This window comes from Balaenoptera physalus (genome assembly GCF_965194825.1).
Source record: "Balaenoptera physalus genome assembly, chromosome: 9".
Taxonomy (NCBI): domain Eukaryota; kingdom Metazoa; phylum Chordata; class Mammalia; order Artiodactyla; family Balaenopteridae; genus Balaenoptera; species Balaenoptera physalus.
The window spans coordinates 71,825,262-71,850,921 of NC_138888.1; the positions used below are offsets into that span (position 1 = coordinate 71,825,262).

Genomic DNA, 25,660 nt, shown 5'->3' on the forward strand with positions numbered 1-25,660 from the left:
GCTATAGAATCTTTGAAATTTGTTGAGAATTATTGGGTCTACTTCTTGTTTAATTTTTGTAAATGTTTTTGTGTGCTTGAAAAGAATGCATTTTCCAGTCGCTGGGTGCCATGTTCTATACGTGTCTACTGGCTCAAGGATAGTACTTGTGTGGTATCATTTGTGTGTTTCTAATACCCTTTGATTGTTGATTATGAGCTCTGCTTTCTTTTTTTTTGGCCGCACCCTTTGGCATGTGGGATCTTAGTTCCCAGACCAGAAATCGAATCTGTACCCCCTGCAGTGGAAGCTCAGAGTCCTAACCACTGGACCACCAGGGAAGTCCTGTGAGCTCTGCTTTGACCTGTATGCCTGTTTGCAAGAGCATTCCTTCTGAGCTGACTTTCCTTTGCCTCTGTCTAGTGGGCACATGAGGACACTGTCATGTGAGGCCATTTTAAACTATATTTTTGGTTTAGATTTTTTTGTTTGTTTGTTTGCTCTTTGACCATGTAGGTGGCATAAATTCAGGCCCCTATATCTGTCCTCAGTGAGTGTGGCTTGAGGTTAGGAATTAATTCTCAGTGGGAGAGGCAGAGGGGGGCAGGTATTGGCATTGTCTCCTTCCATGGAGTGGATTTTATTCTATGATACTTCACCCACTGAGAAAACTGGTCCCCAGAGGTCCTGGCTTTTAAGTTGGTGTCTGTGACCTGAAGCCTGCCCTGCTCAGAGCACTAATGATTGACATGTATCTCCCAGACAGATGCTGGCTCCAGCATTTACTTACCCCTGAGGATTTATGCTTTCTCATCATTTCTGACATCTGAGGAATTCCCTTACTCTCTAGCCAACTTATCCATGCATTAAAATCATGATTCTGTATTTTAACTAGCAGTTTTATTTGTGCAGTACTTGGAGGGGTTTCCACATCACTAGAAAGATAAGTCTATAATGTAATTTGGGAACCAAAAAAAGTTAGAGTAATCCAGCATCAAACTATGATTTCAGGTGAAAATGGCTCTGGATTTAATTTTCCAATTAGACTGTTCCAGAGTACAGGAAGAAATAGTGGAGTTAAAAGAATAAATGGAAAAAGAACTAAAGATCATGGAAGATTTCTCGTTATCTCTATAATGAAGTTAATATTGTTACTTCCCAGATTTGTGAAGCTTTAATAAGGAAAATGCTATATGTGGGACTTTGCATAGAGAAAGAAAGCACTCAGTAAGTGTGGGGTAGTACTTCATGCACATGCTAATCTCAAAATGAGAACTTCGACTAAATCAAATAGAACGGTGATAGACAATTCCACAGGAAAAGAATCACTTTGAAGCAAACATTCTTCTGGGTGCCCTTTAAACACAGGTCTCTGAGAATTCCCACAAAGTTCCAAGGAACATGGGCTCACAAGAACTCAAAACACTTGAAGCCTGATAGATTTTAGACACCATCCTGATTCTTTGATTCTCAACAGGGCTGCTCATTTGTGACGGTGGTAAATGGGAGACAGTTCCCTGGATCATAGCATAGAATCAAGGATAAAATGTCAAAACTTAATGCCTGCATTCTTATTTGATTTTTTCCCATGTGCATTTTTTTATAGAGTGGTAAGTTTTAATTTCTGAAAGGTAGAAGAGCAACTTTGGGTCATTTGGGTATGCAGACTGGGAATCCCGGGATGCCTTACAATCCAGTGAAATGTGGAGGCTTCAACTTGGCTCACTCAGGGTGAGCACAGATTATCTTTGACATTTACTGGATGGGGACATTCTTGCCACAGGAATGAAGTGTTTTCCAGTTTATTTTAAATGGAGAACGCTCAATTCACTGTGATAGTAGGTTTGGCAGAGTTAGTTGCCTTTAAAAACTCCCCCATCTTGAATGAAACTTAAAATGACTCCGAGTCTGGATAAAGAAGGAAAACTTGACAAAGTAACCCTGGGCACTGAGTATGAGTCATAGCAAAGGAAAGACATCAAGGGCATCTGTCACTGCACATCTCAAAGACCTTGAATGATGTGAGGAATGGACTCCAGCTGGTCACCTGGTCACACCCGTAGCTTCCTCCCTGGCACTTGGACCACTTCTCATGTTACTTAACGAAGGCTATGGAAAAAATTACCTTTAGCATATATCACTCTCAGATCCTTTATAATCTATGCGTGTGCACACATACACATACACACACGTATGATGAAAAGGGCAGTGAAACAAAAGAATAAAGATAAAATGAGGTATTTCCACCAATGGTTAGAAAATCTGTAAGGAAAGAAAGTAGTATAGTTCATGTGAATTGCTGGAAGAAAAGCAGAGTTCATTAAAGAAGCATATTATGGTTTCATTTGCATTTCGTTTTGACTCTGGGCATGTAAGTACGAGTTAGTAAGCTTATAACGTGCACTATACAATGTTAGGCTCTTATCAAAGGCTTGTTATCTAAAATAGTTACATTATTAGATTGATTTATAAGTATGCGTATTTTCCGATGACAAAAATGGGATGCAAAGAATATTTTCAATTACATCTATTATTTCATTATGAATATAATAGCATTAGTTATTCCTATGATTTATTTCACTTGCATACTGGCAATAAAAAGACACGAACTCAGATTATTATGTTACGCTTTCCCGTCAAGAACGTTTTCATAGAACTGATTAAGAGTAGCATCAAACAGGCCCATGTATCAAACGTTTTGGTCCTCTGAAATGAGATACATTTTTCTTTTCTAGAACACTTGATAAAGTTTAGCTCCCTGTGGAATTTAATTTGATTCCAATCTGCAAATCAAGCATTGTGTATTTTGTTAATTGATAAAAATCAGATGTAATCTATGTGAAAACTACAGAAAGATTTGTTTCCTTTTAAACACACAGTTTACTACATTGGGCAAGGGTTCCTATCTGAGGCCATGAATCCCCCAAAATGTGCAATATTTTGTTTGTGAGAAGTAGTGCATCTGTGTAGGTTTGTGTGTGTGTGTGTGTGGTGTGTGTGCATGTGAGAGAGAGACAGAGAGAGAGAGAGAGGTGTTGTTTGTTGATGTCATTTTTTTTTCTGGGGCAAAGTCTACAGCTTTTATCAGATTCTTAAAAAGGTCTGTCATTAAGGACCCCTGCCCAAAAGTAAGAATACTTTCTCAGGTGAGTTATTTGGTTATAAGAGCCTTTTTTCTGCAGATGGAAACAGATTGTGTTGTATTTCTGAAATAATCTTTTCTAATAACATTTATCATTAAAAATCTTAATGTTGGAGAAGTTAAAATGGAACCTTCTGCTAGTGTTTAAGAAAGAAGTGTTCAAAAATAGCTTTTGGGAGAGCCCCAGAATTTTACAGTATTCTGCAACTACGGCCTGTTTTCCTGAGACATGAATAATAAAGATATACAGCTCTATTTGACTCAACGTCTTAAGGCTTATAATTTAGTTGTTCCATTTCACTTTGTTGTTTGCCAAGTGTTCACATCCATAGTTCTTCAACAGTGTCTAGAATTATGAAATTCAATTATGAGATGATTGGAACTTTAGGATAGCATTCAAATGACCACCCTCCCTTCCTCCTTTCCTTCTTTTTTCCTTTCCTTCTCTTCTTTTTGTTTTATTCTTTTTACTTTTTGTAGTAGTCTAAAAATGGGTGTTTTGCAAAGAACCCTGTACCATATTATAAATAATAACAACAACAATAAAGTTTGATCACCTAAGATCTTTCTCATATTTATTGCTTATGACTTATTTCTTAAAGAAAAAGGAAAAAAATGTCTCCTACCTCATTAAGTAGGAAAAAATACCTATCCTTATTAAACTAACATCTGATCTACTGTAGTCCTAACTTCCATTTCAAAGCATTAATAACTTCTTATTGGTAGAAATACTTTGAACAGAGTACCGTCCCTGATTGACTGCGGGGCCATAATTCAATCACCAGCCTCTGCTGACACTGTGATCCCCAGGGGTGTGGCTTGAGGCTTTAGGAATGGCAGCTAAATCCCAAGCCTGAATTACAGCTCCGTTATTCAATCTGGAGCCATGCTTTGTTATTTATAGTACTTAGAAAAAGAGTATGGACTTTTCAAAGAGGAAAACAATAAATCACACTAACAAGATGACTGGCTCTAATATTAAAATGTAAATCTCTGTGATGTAGAGGTAGAAAGATTAATGAGCATATGATGTAGGGTTGTTAAAGGTGTGATGGGCAGGAGAGGGAATGGATTATGGGGAAATTAAATGAAGTATTTCACTGGAAGGAAATCAAGTTCCGTGGAAGTTTTTAAATGACCAGCTATTAGAGCCAGTTTTACTACCATAGTGACCTAACCAAAACTCATAGGCCTTTCTCAGACACCCTTTCTTTTAAAATCCCCTAGTCTTGATGTAGTGACATACAATCACAATGGCGTGCAAACACAATTACATGTTACCGTATTGCTACTGAGTCTTTTTTTTTTTTTTTTTTACAGTTATTGCTCTCCTGGGATGGGTAATCATGTCATTTGGGAAGACCTGAAACAAAGGAATAATAAAGTGATGGTTATCAGGAATGATCACCAAGTAATAAATGTACCAAGATCATTTGTCTGAGGTCATTCAAAGATATTAATATAGGTTGGAGGAATGAGAAGAAAAACATGTTTTCTGATGGTTTTGCTTGAGATAATACACCAGTTAAGATATTTATGAGTTAATATCAGAGGATCCCAGATTATTGGCTCCTGTTTCTGTGTAACAGAATCAGTTGCTAAAACCAATTTCTCAGCACACACCTTTTAACCTTTGCTGTGGTGTTTTTGCAATCCATTTACCTGATCCCTCCTTCCCCTCTGCTTCACCATCCCTTCAACACTTAAGCCTCATTTCCTGACTAGCAGTTCATAAAAGAAAAATATCACCCCCCTAACCCTCACCCAGGCCACCCTCCTTTTCCTTCAAATTTATAGGTGTTTGTCTTACAGTTTTAGTTATTGCACCTTTGTTTTAAGTTTATCAACCTGTTAAACCCAGCGAGTCCAAACCTTCAGAAATCTGCAAGTTGATGCTCAGTCTAACAATTGAGGTATCATTTGCTTCAGTGCAGAGTCCTGAGGCTGTATCAGAGGAACCTCTGTGAAATGTGGAAAGGGAGACAAATATGGTGTTAAAAAACCCACTCCACCAAAACAACAAAAAGCCTTAACTAGATACGTTTTATAAGTTTTTTCAGGGTATATGAACATCACTCGAGGTCCAGTAGGACTGGTAGGGCCACCCTGTTCCACATGTGCTGTGACTGCATCGCTCTGGATGCTTTCTGTGCCTTCAGTCACTTGTATGGGGTCTAAGAGGGACTTGACCCTCTGCTAAATTTCACTCCAGAAATGTATTGAAGTAAAATTACAGGGACTGCTTAATATAGTTTCTTATGGAGGAACAAACATTTTAAAATTTGTATTCTTAAAGGTTCTTCTCTATTAAGCAACTGAGCCTTAAAAAAGAATTTTAAAAATTCTTTATATAGAACTTGGTTTGCTAGTGTTAATCAGTGAATTGTTAGAGAACTAATGAGATGCAGTTCCTTTAACAGACACTTCTATTGTTACTTAGAGTATTTTATATTTTTACTTCTCTTGAGGGGAGAGATGATCTCAGGATGGTAGAACTGAAGAGGATCTTAGATATCTGTTAGTTTGCCAGGGCTGCCGTAACAAAGTACCACAGACTGGGTACTTGAAAAACAAATTTATTTGTCACAGTTCTGGAGGCTGGAAGTCCAAAATCAGTGTGTTGGCAGCTTTGGTTTCTTGTGAGGCCTCTCTGCCTGGCGTGTAGATGGCTGCCTTCTCATTGCCTTGCATGGTCTTTTCCCTGACTGTCTGGGTCCTAATTTCCTCTTCTTTTAAGGACACCAGTCAGCTTGGGTTAGGTCCCACCTTAATGACCTCAATTTTATTTAATCACCTCTTTAAAGCCCCTATCTCCGCATACAGTCACATATAAAATACCAGGGGTAGGGCTTCAACATATGAATTTTGGGGAGGACACAGTTCAGTCCGTAACAGTATCATAGTCTCTTTATTTTGGACAAGAAGAAACTGAGACCCAGAGAGACAGAGTAAATTGTCCAAGGTCACACAGCTAATTATTGGCACATCTGGCATCAGGATTGGATCTCAGACTTTGTAATTATTAGTGTCCTCTTGGCCAACGTTTAAACGAAAACAAATAGAAGCTAATAGAGAATGTGAGGCCCCAGCATTGGGCAAAAAGTAAGCATTCAGTAATATCTATTGAATGACTGACAGCCTTTCTTTAATTAGAAATAAGGACTTGTTACAGATTTGGTGGCTTTTTAAAGTGTGTGTAGGCAATACATTTAAAAGAATAAGGAAAAGGAGAAACACTTGCAGAATCCATGGAAGAATATTTGGAAGGATTTAACAGGAAGTAAATATTTTAAAAAGTCTTTTATTGATAAAGATGTATTCATTTTTGTGGCAAAGAGTAAAAATAATTTAAGGGATAAACCGAAGTAAAAAAAGAAATTATTCTATTGAACAGTAAAACCCTCTATTTCTTTAAAAATAGATTTCTTAAAAACAAAATAAGATGCCAGAAAGGAATTTCTGAAGGGGTGGTTTTATTTTGCTTCTTCAGACATGAGTTATGTTAGAAGATTACATGCTGTACATGTTTTATATTCAACAATGTGTGCACATTCTAAAGATAGAAGCAAGACAAGGGCAGTTATTCCCAACAATATGAATAATAAATTCCTACTTACCCTGGAAAAGCTGTCTTCATAGGGACATTTACTTTGAGATAATTTTCCCTATTTTTAGTCACTTAGTGTACCATTAGATATGCCTTTTCTTTTTCTGAACTTCAATTTCCAGCCTCAGTCTAAGTCTGGAAAGTTATTAGAACTTATTTCTTTATATTCTTTTTACCTGTGGTTTAGGGAAAGACACATTTCCCAACTATTACTATTTTGATGGACCAAGTTCTTACATACCCTGAGTATTAGTGGGGATATATGTGAATTTTATATATATGGTCATATCTCTAGTAGAAATTGGTTAGAATAGACTTTTAGAGATGCTTACTCTTGCTTTAACAATCATTAGTAGGAATCAACAGAATGGAGTGATGGGAAGACCATGAGCTTAAGAAGTTGACCTGCCTGAAATCGAATCCTTAGCTGTGTCCTTAGGTAAATTATGAAACTCTGAACCATGATTTTCTCACAGTATGATAAATAATTCCCTGAATTTAAATGAGGTAATATATGCAAAATATGGCTCTTAGTGAGCACTTAATACTTTTAGTTTCCTTTCTTTTTCCATCAAGCTTATTTCCTATTCAAAGATAGAATTCTGGTGAACTACATGGGCACTTGGGAACAAGGTTCAAGGCTGATTGATATTACTTAATAAATTCATTGGTTATTCCTGCTAATCTGAACCCACAGACATCCCTGTGAAATCCTGCCAGAGCTCCTTTGGAAGATGGCATTAGTATAGCATTGACAGCTAAGGGAACTAGAAGTAAGCCAAAGGTCATAAATTGCCAAGCCTTTTACAAAGCCAAACATGATGGAAACTATATGCCATTTTGGGGGTGATTTGAAAAGCACATGGTTTGGAGTTATTTTGACGGATTAAGTATTTTTCCTGAATCATCTAGGTTAGAAGATTAAAACTTGATTATAAAATACTAAAATGTTTTTAGATATAGGAATAGTTGAGCATAAATCAAATACTCTGGGTTCCTGAGAAAACAGTCAAGTGAACAAGTGATGTGGTATTCTTTTCTGTCTGATATTGGAACTAAGAAATGTTACAACAGTTTATTGTTCATAGAATAATATATTCTTACAGAATTGTTCTGGAACGCAGGCACTACCCAGAGCTGATTGGTGTTTGGCAACACACCAAAATAATGCCCATGATGAAGGAAAGTTATGAGAATGTAAACTTTTCCCCTTAGTACCTTATGTCTTTTACTTCAAATCCAGATAGAGGTGGTTTCTTAACTCTTCTATGGTTGAAAGACATTCCAGGATAGAAGCTTTCTGGCAGAAAAAGTGACATGATTGTCTAAAGCAATGGCGCTTAACTTTTTGAGTCACAGACCTATTTAAACAAGCTTTGTGGAAACACTTAAAGTCTACATGATAATATGAAGCCCCCCAAAATGGCTGTGAGGTGCCATTCCAGGTTCTTGGCAGTTATAGCCAGTCTCAATGAGACTTGCCATGTGATGGGAGAAATCCTAACCCTTGCCCCTGATCAGTTCTTTATCCCATTCTCAATAGCTATTCCTTAATTTACTCTTATTTTCCATAATTCTTGCCCAAATGCAGTCTCAGCAGGGATCCTTTTTCCTTTCACTAAAACATTTTAAAATGGTATGCGCATGAACCATCTTAATATCATCCCCGCTCTATCCTCACCCCTCTCTCTTTCCCTCCTTCCCTCCTTCTCAAATTCAACTGCCTGTGCTTCAGACTCCAGGTCCCTTCTATTTCTTCCATAACTTTGCTGGAAGATCTTCCCTTTTTCATGATCTTTGACCTCTTCTTTTCTAGTGGCGATTTCTACCCCTCAAATAAGCACTCTTACCTCTGCCTGCACTTATGCTAAGAAAACTGGAAACAGGAAAGCCCTCTATGTATGCATTGTGGAAAGTATCAGAGGGAAAGGGTAGCCAAAATGACCACAGCAGAGAAGAAAGGGGCGGGGGGTGCAGTTGGCTGGATATGAGAGGAATTTCCTGGCCACTTCCAACAACATGCCTGATTGTGCAGGCTAGCCCTAGGGGTGGAGTGAGCTAAGGACCGAGGGAAGGTGTTGCCAAAGTGAGACTCAGAATGAAGCCCTAGAAATGGGGGAATATGAGCACAGAAGAACATGAACAACACGGAGGCCCTGCATGCCAGCCCACGAATAAGATTAAATATGTCTGGTTGTGGATGAGGTAGATAGATGGTGTAGATCAAAATCACCAGAAATTCTCCCTGTTTCTAGGCAGGTCATCCATGGATGGTTTAAGATACGCTGTACAATATGACATTTTTGGTCCCCCAGACTTTTTGATGTGTCTTTGTGGTAAGAATGCTAATTCAGTATTTCGGATGTACCCAGGGGTACTGGGAGAGGGGTCAGACTAGGAGGAGGAGGGCTTGGAAGATGGGGAAAAAGAGCACATGGCTGAGGTCTATGAATAAGTTCTTATGCAATTAATAACCAGAGGAAGTGAATGTCACAAATGCATGGATTGAGGGATGTTTGTCAAGCACATGGCTAAAACAAAGGCCCATCCACTGACTCTAAAGCCCTGATTTACTTCTCAAAGAATTCTACAAAAAAAATTATGTACTCAGAAAGTCTTGAAGAAACAGATATCTCCTTATGCTTGTACAATTATGTTTCATTAATTATCACACTCTGCCACTTAGGTAGGTCAGGATAAGAGTTTCATTGTTCTTCATTTATATACGAGGAAATTGTTGGTTGGAGCAGTAGAGTGGTTTAATCAAAGAGGGAAAGAGTAGAACTGAATCCCACTTACCTGTCTAGAGTTCTACTCATTGGAGTCCAGCTTCCCTGCTGCAGCCAAATCGTGTCATGCCATGAATTGACATCGTCTCTGGAGAACACAGCCACTCTGGGGGACCCTAGTGCTCTCCCCACCCATGGGAGCCCGGGAGAAAGCGGCCCCACCTCATGGCTCTGCTGTCTATGGAAGACCAAACTCCTTCCCTTTGCCTTTTAAGGAGTACTTGGTGTTCTCGCTCTTTATAAGCATCAATCAGATTTTGGTTATGGAGGGCTTATTCATACTGTTTTATGGATGTTTTAACGCATTTTCTTAGCTGGAAGCTAGTTTAGGAGCCAGTTTGAGAAGCTTGTAAATGAGAACTACAGGGAGTGGTCTTTCCCTAACAAATTCTGACCAACTGGCTTCTTAATATCACATGAGTTTTTGTCATTTTCTGGGTGGACTTTTCTTCCTTGATGAATCTGAGCCTTGTTAGCTTGCAGAAGAATAAATATGACAATAGTGCATATGGGAAATAATTGTTTGCAGAGACTTTTGAAAGCCTTCAAGCCCTGAGTCATGTTCTAAGGGCATGAAGGTTGCCCTGATCCACTGTCAGGAGCCAGCACCTTGAGGGCAGGGGTTGTACCTGGATGGGCAAAAGCCCCCATCCCCAGAACAGCAGGGTCTGTGGGAGTGGAGCCCTTCACCCTCCCTTCCCAAGCCTGGAGGCCTGTGACTTAATTTTTCTTAAAAAAAACTATTCATTGTAGAACAGTTTGAGATTTATAGAAAAATTGCCAAGATAGTACAGAGAGTTCCCATATACCCTAGGCCCAGTTATCCCTTTTATTCACATCTTACGTAAGATGAGTACATATGTTTTCATGAATGGACAAATATTGATACATTATTAATACTATTAACTAAAGTGAGCAGCTTATTTAAATTTCCTTGCTTCTTCCCTAATGTCCCTTTTCTGTTCCAGGATCCAAGGCATCCCACATTACATTTAGTCACTTAGTTATCATGTGTCCTTAGGCTCCTTTTGGCTATGTGAACTTTTTGGGCTTTCCTTGTTTTTGATGACCTCGACAGTTTTGAGGAATACTGGTGAGGTGTTTTGAACACTGTTCCTCAATTAGGATTTGTCTGACGCGATTCTCATCATTCCACTGTGGTTATGGGTGTTGGGGATGAAAACTGCAGAGGGGATGGGCCATCCTTATCACATCATATCAAGGGTACATATTATCAGCATCACTGTTGACGTTGATCTTGATCACTTGGCTGAGGTCATGTTTCTCCTCTGTAAAGTTACTTTCCCCCTGATACCAGTAGACCAGGGTTCTTGGCCTTCCCCAATCAATAGAAATTGATAAGAGGCCAGTCAAGAAATTCAGGCACGACTTTATTGGGGCCCCTGCCGCAGCAGGGGGAAGTGAAAACAAGTAACAGGTTCCCTTGCTCACTCCCCTGTGGGAGGTGAGCTGGTTCCTTATATGGGGTGAAGGTAGAGGTGTGTCCAGGGTTTGGGCCAGAGGGGTGTCTTAGGTGGTTTGCCCACCCCTTTGGTGGTGTTGAGTGCAGGGGGCATGTGCAGTACCCTGCTTTTTCTCCTGGCTCTTCAGAAGTGGCAGTTGGGTGTTTTGGGGGGTTTTTTTGGTCTTTTTGTATCTTATTGTCCAGAATTTGCTCAAACTGCAGTGCACACAGTAATTTTTAGTCCTTTATAGTTTCTTTGTATTTTGTTGCTGGACCAGATGCTTGTCCAGGTGCAAGCACTGCAGCAAAGGGTCCCAGATCCCAGGTCCCAGCCTATCAGCTCTTTCAGTTGGTTCCTCTGTCCCTTTGACATGCCCCTGTTTTATGGGGTTAAAAGTTTTACGTGTTTCCTTGCTTTCTAGCACTACAAGATACTCCAGGCTCATACTGTATATTTCGAGCTCTAGAATCAACCATTTCTCCAAAGAACCCTGGTTCCTTTTACTGAAGAATACTATTAGAAACCATGATCTGTGTCCTAGGTGTGCTGGTTGCTGTTGGAATGTCATTGCTGCACTCATATATATCAGGCGTGCTGATATATATGAGTGTATACTGACCCATGTATCTAGACACATCTATAGATAGTCCCATAGGCAACCATCTGTTTCTATACATAAATGTGAGTTTACACCAGTGTCAATAACTCTAGAGACCGGAACTGAAATTTGACATATGATAGTGGGTTTTCTCCTTTATTCTGGAAAGTTGTAGCTTTCTCCTTGTTTTAACCAAAGATTGGAGGGGCGGCAGATGGGTAGTGCAAGGAATGGGAAGAATTACAGACGGTCCATGGCAACGTGAGAAGCAGCAGAGGAAAATAGAGGCAGCTACAGTTAGTAGAAATAGAAGTATCAAGTAGAACATTCTGGGTGCATTTTGGTATAGGTGCAACAGTTTAATAGGCCTATTGTAGCCACCTAACGAGAAGTGTCAAGAAAGAGAGTCAAAACTCCTACAGATTAGAACAGTTTAGAAGTCTGGGCTCTTAGAGAAATAATCAACAATGCCTATAACTCGGTGGAGTCACCAGCACTCTACATTGTGACTCTGGTCACCAAGAAAAGTTGTGGCATGTTTACTCTATTTATCACAGTTAGGGGCACATAATATATTTTGGAAAGATTTCCATTAGAGTGGTTAAAAATTGTTTTGGTGCTTTAAGCATTATTAGATTTGAGTTTTCTGCCTTAGAGTCTACATTTGCTATGAACCCAGATTGCTAAATCCAAGGCCTCCCGCTGAGATTTCTAGAAGCCCAAATTTTGTAAAAAATAAAGTTGCTTATAAGAGGATTTGATTTTAATGAATTTCTGAACTGTGTCCCTTGAGCTGCAGTGTTACTCTGCCCTGCTTTGCCTTGGTCCCTGGCCCTTGGCAGCCAGAATTTCTGGTTAATCAGTCCCTCCATTCCCAGGCCTGGGGAAGTCTGCCTTTTTTGAGATATTCACTGCCTGTTGCTAAATGAAGTCCAAGGAAGCTGCTCCCAGCTGGGTAGAAGGTCTGAATACTTTGGACCCTCAAGAGGTGGCTTCAAGGATCAGAGATGCATGTCATCCACACTAGCCACTTAATCCCCACCCTCCTCCCTTTCTGAACAGCCAGGTTTAGGGGCAGTGAAGTTGAGAGGCAGAGGGAGAACAGGGAGAGGTTCTGTGTCTTTCCTTCTCTTCCTCTCCTTCCCCCTCCCCCTCCTTCCTCCCTCTTCTCCCCACTCTCTTATTTGTTCAACAAATATGTCTGGCCCCTTACCATATCCTGGCACTGTGCTGGCTCCGAGGAGGCCAGTGGAGTCATGGACTTTGACATCTTGGAGCCTTCACTCTATTTGGAAAGCAGACATGAAAAAGTGTACTCAGCTCCTCAATTATTCAGTTGTGTTAGGTGCCAGTAGAAATGGGACCTCACCTATTTGGTTGAGGTGGGTTGAGGCTTCTCTGTTGATTGAGATCTAAAGGATTCTGGTGTTCACTTCGACTAACTATAGCCCTGAGCTAAGCACTCTGCCTGTGCTGTCCTATCTAATTCTTCTACCACTATGTCACCTACTTGGCCATTCTTACCCTATTTTATCTTCATTTTACAGATGAGGATCCTGAGATTCAAAAGGTTAAGGAGCTTGCCCAAGGGCACAGAGCAATGAAGTGAATGTTTCAGGACTTGCTTGAGGTCAATCTGGATACAAAGCCTGTGCTCATTGCCACCTAGTGTCCTACCCACCTCCCTACTCTGCAGGTCTCATCAAGGGAAAAGCAAGCCGGGGGTGGGGGGGAAGTGATCAAATAATGAGTAAAAGTGTCCTGTGGTCAACAATCTAGTCACCTGTTCCACTCATTTCACCAGGGGCCATCGAACAATATTTAGCTATAATTATTTTAAAAAGGCTGACCAAAGGTTTTCCTCTTTGAGCCCCACAGGTACAGGATGGTCCTTGTCTGAGCCTTTCAGGGATGGATTAGAACAGAGCAGTTATTACTCAGACACCGCAGTTATTACACCACATAGAGTGTTCACTGAATGTATGTGATACGTTGACGTTGGTTAATTTGTTATCTTCAAGACCTTTGAATCCTCCTCTCCATCCAGCTGCCACTGCCTTTTTTATTTCTGAGTCATTATCTCTGGCTTAGACCAATGCAATGCAATCTTCATTGGTTTTTCTGCTCATCTCTTCTCAATCTATTTTCTGTTGCCTCTTCTGTTTAAAACCCTATAGAAAACCTCCACTGCTGACAGGATAGAATCCAACACAGCCCCCTCATGGCCTGCGGAGACCTGCACTTTCTCCCTTCTCAGCTGCATCTCCCTCCGCACCTTTGTTCTCCCCCCATGACCTAACCATTCTCAGAAGCCCCCCTCCCCTTTTGCCTGTTATCGTCTGCCTTTGCCCTTATTCCTGGCTGATCCTCCGTGCTTCCCCTCTGCGCAGGCACTCCTTGGCAACCCATTCCCGCCTCTGTGGACTGTTGCATATGGAACAGATCTCTGTTATCATGCAGTCAGCAGACCTTTTCGGTAAAGGGCCAGATAGCAAATATTTTTGGCCTTGCAGGCAACAGCATCTTCAATGCAATGACTTAGATCTGCTATTGCAGTTTGAAATCCACCATAGTTGATATATAAGCAAATGAATGTGTCTGGGTTCCTATACAATGTTATATACAAAAATCGGCAGCTGGTCGGATAGAGCCCCCAGCCTGTAGTTTGTTGTGGAATATTCCAATCATTTGTTTACTTGTCTCCCATCCTTACTAGCTGGTGAGTTTCCTAAGATGAGAGAGCGGGTCTTGTTCATCTTTCTATTTTCAGCGTCTAATCTGGGCCTGGCACATAGTGAGTGTTGAATAAATCCTGCACGGATGAATATGTGAGTGAATAAATTAATCAAGTCAAATCAAGTTGGAAACTAAGCATTTAATGGTGTCAGTAAGAACCTTGACTGAGTGAATCATGGTGAAAGTAGAAACATCAGGTCTGTACAGGGGAGAATAAATCTTTTTTGTTCATCTCAGGGGACTCAGATATAGTACCTTTTACAGGATCTGGATCAGTGTGGCTAGAAAGCTTTGACCCTTCCATTGTTGGGCTGCCAAGGGTTAAAAGGAGCCTGAAGCCTTGAGCGGTGGGACCAGTTCTCCACCATTCTAGTGTCTGTAAATAAATAGTGTTAAAACTCAAGAGTAAGGTTATTAAATGTGGATTTTGCTTTGTACCTGCCACTTTCTGTGGAGGAATCTTAGTCACTGATGGGTTTGCTCCAGGGGGTGCTAAGGGTTTGCGTGCACAACCCTCAGCCTTTATGCAATTTAGGATTGGAAACTGCTATAGCCCAGCATTTGCTGACACACAAGGGTTGGCCAGGCCTTATTCATTCAGCCCAAGGTACTGCAGGGGTGACCAGTTCCCTGTGGTGGCAGAGTTCATAGACTTTCTAAGTAAGGTCTTCTGAGTTGGGGGAGGCTATCTGGAAAATTCACTTACTCTGAGCATCTCTTTCCTTGACAAAGCCAGAAAATGAAGACATTAGTGTGCTACCAGGGAAACACATCACCACTTGTTGGGTCTCTAAGATACACTTTTTAAAAGAACTTTTCAATGCTACAGACATCTTACTGAGCCAAAGAAATTACAGAGTTATATTGAGTAGCATTTGGGTATTGACTTTTGATTTGGTAGGAGAGGAAAATCATGGGCACACAGGGCATTTAGAAATTTTTTCCCTTGTGTAAAATGGAACAGAGGAACACAGGATAGACACTTTGATTGGAAAAGGGAACAGATGACTTGCACTTAACTGAATTGGATTGATTTTCCTTTTTACTGAATACTTTCCTCTATTTTGTGCTATTTCACTTTGCTTCGCAATACCAGGTCCAACTCCTCCCATAGGATTTCATACCATGAAGAAAGGAAACGTAAAGAGCCATTTCTGTAAGAATCCTCAAAACATAGCATGATAAACCTAATGCATAGATATATTTTCTCTGTTATTTTTGGTCCAAATGTGTAGATTTCCAGAATTCCATAAAGCTGAACATTAAAAAAAAAGATAGCAGACATTCCAACCTTTCAATTGCACTCAATAAATATTTGGTGAGAGCCTCTTTTGTGCCTCTAGGTATCATACTATAAACTAGGGATACAATGATGACTGAATGTTTCCCCACTTTCCAGGGAGCCCAGAGTCTGGTTGAGAGGTGCTCCAGTTACCTGTTTTTGGGTAACAGACTGCCCTAGACTGAGTGACATAAAACCACAACCGTTTTATTTTGCTCACAGATTCTGTGGCTCAGAAAATCAGACCGGGCATGATGGAGTAGGCGTCTCTATGCCCCACAATATCTGGGAACTCGGCTGGGAACATTCCAGTAGCTGGAAGAGACTTGAGTGGCTGAGGCTGGAATCATCCAGAGGTTTCCTTACTCCCATATGTGGTGTCTGGGTTGGGATAACTCAAAGTGCAGGCTCAGCCGGAGCTGTTGATTGGAGCATCTACACATGGCCTCTCCATGTGGCTTTAGTTTCTTCTAGCATGGAAGCTGCCCCCAAAAAGGAACACCTAAGAGGGGCATCCAAAGAGAGAGCTTTCCAAGAGACCAGGTTAGACGCTGAAAGAGCTCTTTTGAACTATCCTTGGAAGTCATGCACTGTTACTTCTTCCACACTCTGTGGCTACAAGCAAGTCACTATGGACACCCCAGATTCAAGAGGAGAGGAATTGGACTTTACCTCTTGAAGGCAGAATAGCAAGGATACCGCAGAAGAGTATGGGAGATGTTGCTGCAGTCACCTTTGGAAAATCTAGCCCGCTGCAGAGAATTAGACATGTAAATATGTAACTATAATATACCATAGGAAACGTTTCAGTTACCTTGCTGGGAAATAACCCACTCCATAACTTACTGCCTTGAAATAACAATTATCAGTTATCAGCTGGTGGGTCTGTGCCATATGGTGTTGAATGGGGTCACCCATTCGGCTGCATTGAACTAGGAACTTGGAATGCCCAAGACGGCTTTACTCATTTCTGCTGCCTCAGCTGGGGTGGCTGGAATGGCTTGGGGGCTCCTTAGTTCTCTTCCACATGGTCTTGTGTCAAATAGTAAACTCGTCCATGCTTCTTTATGTGGTGTCTGGCTTCTTTTAAGGCTTAGTCCCAGAGCTGGCACAGGGTTACTTCTACTGGATTCTAGTCAAGTCACAAGGCCAGCCAAAATTCAAGGAGTGCAAAATACACTAGAGGAGTGGCATGTACATAAAGGGATGGGGGAGGTTATTGGTGACCATTTTTGGAGAAAATCTACCACATTAGAGGTGTCAAAAATGCTCTGAGATCACAGATGGAGGATCAGTTTTGTCAGGTGGCCTCTGAGGGTTTCTGTGTCAGGCTGTGGAGACAGGGTGGGTGCTGGTGAGGGCATGGTAGATAGTGGGGTATCCAGGAAAGATGTAATATTTGAACTCTGAATGCCCTAGGTAGACAAGATGTGGAAGCATTATAGGCCCAGGAAATTCCATGAGTAATGACAGGGAAGCTGGAAAGGGCATGGGGGCTAGAGGGAGGTGCAGTAGAGCTACAGCAGTATGTGTATATATTCAGGCACAAGAACGTGGTGGATCTGGGGTAGAAAGAAATGTCAGGAGATCACGCATGTTTGTGAAGGACTTTCTGGGTCCTGCTGAGGTATTTGGATCTCATTATATTGGGAATATGAACTGAGAGTTTTTAAAAGGAGGAAGCATAAGAGATGAACTGGAGGGAGGAGAGATTAGATGTAAGGAGAGCAGTTGTGATGATATTGTGACAGCTCAAATGAGATCTAATCAAGATTTGTACCACAGACAGAAGGGAGAGTAACCTCCGTGAGGCAAGATATAGAGAAAAGGCAAAACCATTTGTTCAGAGAAACTGGACCAGCAGGGACATTGTTGTATATAATCTGAGGGCCATCAGGAGGGTAACTTGCCAAAGTCCTCTTCTATTTATTGATATTATCATTCTGGAATTCTGCTGTTGTGGTTGGTACATTTGTATTAAGACTTGCCTGTTCCTTTAGTCCCCAGAGCAAATCCTAGTGTCCATGACTTCATCAGAACTATTTCCTTGGAACAAAAAAAATCCAAAGTAGTATACAACCAGCATGGAGTTTTTAGAACTGCTGCCTTGGAAGCATTGACATTAATCTGAGCTTTATGGAAGCTAACTGGATACTAGAGGAGTTTCATTTCTACATAGGCTCAAACTTCTTACCACTGTACAGGTGTTTCCAGTAGAACAGACTAGCCATTCACCCATCCAATAAATATTTTTCAAGTGCCTACTACATGCAAAGCACTGTTCTTGGAGATGGGTATGGCAGTGAGTAAAATAAAGTCCTTGCTCTCATGGATGTTCTTTATATCCTAGTAACATGGATTTATCAAACTCAGAGCGGCTTTGAGAACTGGATATGGAGTTTTATCAGGCTGACCTGTTATAAGTGATGTCCTCTCCTCAGTGGGATAGGTGTGCATTTTGTGGTGTCTCAGACCATAGAGCTGGCTGCACTTACCACTCATCATTAACTTGGGCGATCACTTATCATTAACAAGGGAGTCATCCTAAGAGTCTGAGCACAGAAGTGACAGTATGTGGCCTCCCAGAGAAGGAAAGGGACATGCTCAAGAGCTGAGACCCAAAGTTTTGTTTGCTTGTGCCTATTCAAAGTCTGATATGTGAGAGATATGTTCATTCACATTGTGCATTTGTTTCCATCCCATTTGATTTATTTTTTAACACCCATTAACTGTCATGCCTTTGCCTCTGAAATGGTTCTCCAGTCATTACTTGATGGGAAGGATTTTGGCTATGAGGGAATGTGTTTCCAATTGCTGCCTTTTCTAGTAGCATGCACAAGTGTAAAGCAGAAGCCTTGGGGCCACATGCCACAGAGAATTAGAGCAGTGCTGCTCTGGGCTGTATGTATGTATGTATGTATGTATTTTTTCAGTGTCTACAATCAATTTTATTTTAATATGATCTAAATACATACCGTTTAGAAAATATCAAGAAAAATTGATGTACAAGAGTTGACGCTATTGCATTTGGATAAAGCTGGCAAGTTCTTGCTACTGGCATAGCCCAGGAAACACCGAGGAAACAGATATATTGGAATAGATGTTGTGGTGTTTGGCCCACAGTTTGATAGCTCTCAGGGTTAACCTGAAATTGTCTATGTTTGGTACTAGATGTAAAAATTCATCAGTTACCCTGCAACCATTAAGACTTCTTATGCATCTTATATCTAGATTTTTAAGCAGACTGTCATCTCTTAAGTCCAAGTCTTCTGGGATAGTCTGCAGTGCTAATCTTGCAAACAAAATATTAATCTCTATCCCAGCAAAACACAGTTTGATACCTGGTACAAATGCCTCCTCAGCAGCTCTTAAATCTTTTACTTTTTCCTGTAATTTCAACTTATCACAGAATGAGGTGAAAAAGTCACTTCGATCAACATGTCTTGGTGCAACATACAACTCATCAATATCGGCACCTGTTGTATGTACTCTTAATCCATAAGATCCAAATGTAAAAATTTCCCCCCCAACATTATCAATTACAGACTGTGGAAGATTCTTGCTTTCACTGATTTCTTGTATCCACTCTTTTACCAGGTTATTTAATTTTCCCCAAATTAAAATTCTGTGCTGCAGTTCCTCTTCCTCTTCAAAAACCCCCAAAGGCTTCAGAGTCTCAGTTCTTTCCTGTGTAAGTCAGTCTCCTTGGGGGCTGCTAAGCTGTTGGAAGAGGTAATGCCACAGTGCTTCTGTGGTAGCTGTGTTTGTTGTGATCCCTGCGTTGTAACTGGAAAAGGCATCGTCTCCTCCGCGGGCACCATCCAGTCACTCCCCTGCTGCTGCTGCCCTGGGCATGACCCACTGAGGTGGGAAGGAGGGGGGTGCCTGCCTCAGCCCTGGGTCCAACCCCACTCCTGCACCCTCTCCCATGGCTTTAAGTGCTTCTCCTCTGGGTTGTATAATATTTAGATGGGCACTTAGAGCAGTCCAAGTCTTGACATTAATAAAACTTGTAAGGGCTACTTTACAAGGTAAATATCTCTCTGGGTAACCCTGAATTTCATCTATAGTAAACTTTCTGGTATTTGTCAGAATTCTATTAGCTGGCACTTGCATACAATTGTAGTTAAGTGATATTTCTTGCTAACCATGGTGACTATAAGGCCCAGAAATATTTTGAAAAATCTTTAACTGCCTCATCAAAGAAAGGGGACGTTCTTTTAGAATACTAAGTGTATTTTATGATAGTCTAAATTACTGATTCACATATGGAACACATATTAACCAGAGCATCTCCCTCAGCAACCAGGCAAGATAACTAATAATTTATGATAAATTATTTTAAACTCAAATTTTTAACTTCCTTTTTTAGCCGACTTGCATTTTTTTTTGGACCATGTTTTTGTTCAATTATGTGCACAGCACTCTCAATGACTTAAATGGTAAAAAATGGTCCACAGTTTATCTGAAATTCAAACAGCTGTTGTCTTTACATTTTTATTAATATGTATTAATGTTTTCAAAGTAATTTTGCTGCTGGAATGAGAGTGTGCTTGTGTGTGTGTATTGTGTATGTGCACACGCACACACATCATTCTTCTCAGAGGCATTTTTGGCAGATAAGAACATGATCTGAGTAGCAGATATATGATCTCATTTTTTTTCCTGGGTAGTTTGCAATTTGGATTTAGTCTCAAAGGATTAAGTGTTTTAGCCTATGATGATTTCATACACACCAATGCCTAGAACTTCTAATCTGCACCCCTAAGCTATTTGGTAATTTTTAACTATACAAATTATAGAGCCTCTGTGAACCCATTCTACTAAGATGGAAAGGAGTGTGATGCCTTTATTTTGGGAAGATGACTAGAACCTTTGAAGCATTTAATTCGTACTTTCAACATTTTGTTCCTCAACAAGGATATTTTGGAAGCAGTAGTAGCTGGAGTTTACTTTTTTTGGAATTTCCTCTACGTTCATTTTTGGTGGCAGTTTTTGATGAAAAAGACACCAAGGGTAACACTCTATGCATACCTATCTAAAAATGAGAAAGTGAGGATACTGCCCTTTAGCTGGAACCCTCAAGGCGTTATCTAACCACTGAAAACTTCATCTAAATAAAAATGGGATTAAGAATATCAGAGATCAGAGGTTAGCAAACCCTCACATCTGCTGTGTCATGTTGCCTTTTCCTATTCATTCATCCTAAAAATATTGGATGAACAGCTATAATGTGCCAGGCACTTTGTGTGTGTGGGGGGATATATCAGTTAAAATAGATAAAGATCCCTGTTTTCATGAACTTTACTTTCTAGTAGGGGGAGATGGGCAATATAAAATAGACATGATAATTAAGTAAATTGTATGATACACTAGAAGGTGATAAATGTTTTTCAGAGATAGAAAAAGGAGAGCAGGATAAAGGAGATTCTGAAGCTTTGGAACTGGTGGGGGAGATTTGCAATTTTAGGTAACCATATTAGGTCTTACTGAGGAGTTGGCATTTAACTGAACTAGTGAGACAGCTAGTCATACATAAATCTGGGAAAGGAATGTTCTAGGCAAGGAGACTGCCAGTGCAAATGCCCTTCCGCAGGAATGTGCTTGGAGTGTTGGAAGAACACAAGGAGTCCAGTGTGGCTGGAGATAGTAGGTGATGAGGTCATCGGCATCACTGGGGAGTCAGTCCTGTAGGACCTTCCTGGCTTTTGTAAGGCTCTCAGCTTTTTCTCTGGGAGGAGAGGGAAATCACTGGAGACTTTTGAGTGAATAAGTGGGATGATCTGCCTTATATTTTAAAGGAACTCCTCTGGTTGCCATGTTGAGACTAGACTGCAGTGGGTATATAAATTTCCTAGGTTTTCTGTAACAAAGTACCACAAACCAGGTAGCTTAAAACAGCAAAAACTTATTCTTTCAGTTCTAGAGGCCAGAAGTTGAAAATCTAGGTGTTGGCAGGGTTACCCTCCCTCTGAAGTCTCTAGGGCAGAATTCTTTCTTGCCATTCCTGAGCTTCTGGTGGCTGCTACCAATCCTTGGTGTTCCCTGCTTGTAGCTGCATCACTCCAATCTCTGTCTGGTTGTCACATGGCCTTCTCTTCTATGTGTTCCTTTGTTTCTATGTGTCTTCTTCTTTCCTTATAAAGACACCAGTAGTTAGATTTAGGGCCTACCCTAATCCAGTATGACATCATCTTAATTTACATCTTAATTACTTTTGCCAAGACCTTAATTCCAAATAAGGTCATATTCACAGGTACTGGGTATCAGAACTTGAACGTGTATTTTCGGGAGACACAATTCAGCCCATTAAATGGGAGGTAGAGGAGGGAGACCAGATGGGAGACAGGAGCACAGATGATGAGGACCAGAGTGGGAACAGTGGGATAGTGAAAAGTAATCTAATTCCAAATGTGCTTTGAGGGTAGAGCTAATGATTCCCTGACAAACTGGCTATGAGAGAAAAAAATCATCAAGGATGATGGTATGATCTGAATGTTTGTGTCCCCCTAAAATTTATATGTTGAAATTCTAATGCCTAATGTGATGGTATTAGAAGGTGGGGCATTTGGGAGGTGCTTAGGTCATGAGGGTGGAGCCCTCATGAACAGGATTAGTGCCTTGTAACTGAGGGTCCAGGGAGATCCCTAGCCCCTTCTGCCAGACGAGGATGCAGTGAGAAGGCTCCAGCTATGAACCAGAAAGAGGACCCTACCCAACTATGCTGGCACCATGATCTTGGACTTCCAGCCTCCAGAAGTGTGAGCAATAAATTCCTGTTGTTTATAAGATACCCACTCTGTGGTATTTTGTTATAGCAGCCCAAATGGACTGAGATAAATGACTCCAAGACTTCAGGCCTGAGCAACTGGAAGAAAGAAGTTGCAATCAGCTGAGATGGAAAGATTGGTTTTGGTGAAAAGATCAGGAGTTCAGTTTTGAATTTAATTTTGAGATGGCTTTTAGATGTCTAAGCAGAGGTGTCCTTGTGCAGTGTGGACTGTAATGAATCCATGTTACCTCTGGTGTCACTTATTAATCTATTAACCACTGAAAATTCATAATTTGGGGATAAACTGCACAGGCAAACCATGGTTTCCATCATGGACAGGCCAAAACCAAAACTTCTTTTTATCCACTAGTTATCTTTTCTTCCAGCAAAACCTTCTAACTTTACTTGTTCTTCAAAAGCCCACATTATTGGGTCTGCTGTCCCTGCCCAGTGACTCATGGAGTAGCATTTGAACAATAAGGAGCTCCTAAATCAGTTGTGGGGAATTACAGAGGGACTCCTGGGCTAGAGTCACCAAGAATTGACAGTCAATGTAAAATGTATTTCTGTTCTCTCATCTGATCACTGTGGAGACTCCAATTCAACATTCTCTCCGAAACTTCTCTGTGCTCATATGTTCTCTTTCCTCTCAGTTTTCTTCATATAAACCAAAGCCTGGCACCACTGAGTGCTGGGTTAGCAAGTGAGGCATGGTAGCTGTGGGGCCGCCCCATAGCCATGAGGTAGCCCATTTCTGATGGGAAACTGCACTCCCTCTGGCCAGCAGAGTCCCTTTTAGTAACCTAAATTCACTAAACACATTGTAAGAAAATTGGCTTAAACTTGTAGAGTTAAATTTGGTTTGAAAAATCATACTTACACTTTTCACTATTTTTCCAGGAAATCTTTTTCTGGGAATTATGTACATTTATTTTGCCAACTTCTCTTACTTTTAGTCCAGGATAACACTGCACTTCAACTTGTAATTTCCTGCATTCTTAGTCTAAGCATTCTTAGTCCAAGTTTTTGAAACCATTAGTCTTTGGTTCAATAGGTTTTCTTGTAAATATGTAGTGGTCACTATAACTGATGCTTACCAGTGATACCTTCGAATCATATCTTGAGTATGAGGGAGACTTGTAAGGTTGTAAATTGTTTCAGCTGTTTTGTACCTTTATTCAAAGATTATAATTTTAGAATTTTTTGAATAAGACATTGATATAAAAATCGTGGAATATTAATTTACTCAGCAAATGTTACTCAAGGTAGTGGGGATACATGAAGAACAATATGGACAAAAAAAATCCTGCTCTTGCATAGCCTTCATTCTAGAGGGGAAGGCAGAAAATTAACAAACTATGTAAATAAAATAGTCTCTCAGATGGTGGTGATAGCTATAGAAAAAAATAAGGTAGTCATAAAGTATGGAGAATGTTGGGGGAAGATGGAATGTTGCAGTTGTAAATAGGGAGACCAGAAACAAATGTTAAGAAGAAGATACTTGAGTAAAGACCTTGAAGAGGTATGAGAACCACGTAAATATGGGGAGCAAGAGAGTCAAGCATCAGAACAACAAGTGCAAAGGCCCTGAGGCAGAAGAAGCCCTGACATGTTCAGAGAAGAGAAAAGAGGCCAAGTGGCTTAGAGTGAAGAAAGTAAAAGAGACTTTAAAACAAAGACTTACAAGAGACAAAGAAGGACACTACATAATGATCAAGGGATCAACCCAAGAAGAAGATATAACGGAACTTCCCTGGTGGTGCAGTGGTTAAGAACCTGCCTGCCCATGCAGGGGACACGGGTTCAAGCCCTGGTCCGGGAAGATCCCACATGCCACGGAGCAACTAAGCCCGTGCGCCACAACTACTGAGCCTGCGCTCTAGAGCCTGCATGCCACAATTATTGAGCCCACGTGCCACAACTACTGAAACCCGCATGCCTAGAGCCCATGCTCTGCAACAAGAGAAGCCACTGCAATGAGAAGCACATGCATCACAATGAAGAGTAGCCCCCAATTGCCACAACTAGAGAAAGCCCGCATGCACCAATGAAGACCCAATGCAGCCAAAAATAAATAAATAAATAAATTTATAATAAAAAAGAAGAAATTATAACAATAGTAAATATTTATGCACCCAACATAGGAGAACCTCAATACATAAGGCAAACACTAACAGCCATAAAAGGGGAAATCAACAGTAACAAAATCATAGTAGCGGACTTTAACACCCTGCTTTCACCAATGGACAGATCATCCAAAATGAAAATAAATAAGGAAACACAAGCTTTAAATGATACATTAAACAAGATGGACTTCATTAGATATTTATAGGACATTCCATCGAAAAACAACAGAATACACATTCTTCCCAAGTGCTCACGGTACATTCTCCAGGATAGACCATATCTTGGGGCACAAATCAAGCCTTGGTGAATTTAAGAAAATTGAAATCGTATCAAGTATCTTTTCTGACCACAGCTCTATGAGACTAGATATCAATTACAGGAAAAAATCTGTAAAAAATACAAACACATGGAGGCTAAACAATACACTACTTAATAACCAAGAGATCGCTGAAGAAATCAAAGAGGATATCAAAAAATACCTAGAAACAAATGACAATGAAAACACGACGACCGAAAACCTATGGAATGCAGCAAAAGCAGTTCTAAGAGGCACGTTTATAGCAATACAATCCTACCTTAAGAAACAAGAAACATCTCAAATAAACAACCTAACTTTACACCTCAAGGAATTAGAGAAAGAAGAAAAAAAAACCCCAAAAGTTAGCAGAAGGAAAAAAATCATAAAGATCAGATCAGAAATAAATGAAAAAGAAATGAAGGAAAGAAGAGCAAAAATCAATAAAACTAAAAGCTGGTTTTTAGAGAAGATAAACAAATTTGATAAACCATTAGCCAGACTCATCAGGAAAAAAAGGGAAAAGACTCAAATCAATAGAATTAGAAATGAAAAAGGAGAAGTAACAACGGACACTGCAGAAATATAAAGGATCATGAGAGATTACTAGGAGCAACTATATGACAATAAAATGGACAACCTGGAAGAAATGGACAAATTCTTAGAAATGCATAACATTCCAAAACTGAACCAGGAAGAAATAGAAAATATGAACAGATGAATCACAAGCACTGAAATTGAAACTGTGATTAAAAATCTTCCAACAAACAAAGCCCAGCACAAGATGGCTTCACAGGCTAATTCTATCAAACATTTAGAGAAGAGCTAACACCTATACTTCTCAAACTCTTCCAAAATATAGCAGAA

At 40.3% G+C, this 25,660-nt stretch overlaps 1 long non-coding RNA gene and 1 pseudogene across 3 annotated transcripts in view; one reads left to right on the top strand and one right to left on the bottom strand.

Annotated features, from left to right (window-relative positions):
* The window catches only part of LOC309666536, a 347,146-nt gene that overhangs the window by 195,348 nt on the left and 126,138 nt on the right, over positions 1-25,660 (top strand). The window lies entirely within an intron of this gene.
* Positions 205-24,588, bottom strand: LOC309666515 (poly(A) polymerase alpha pseudogene; annotated as a pseudogene). Its single transcript has one exon. The product of its transcript is annotated as a poly(A) polymerase alpha pseudogene (transcript).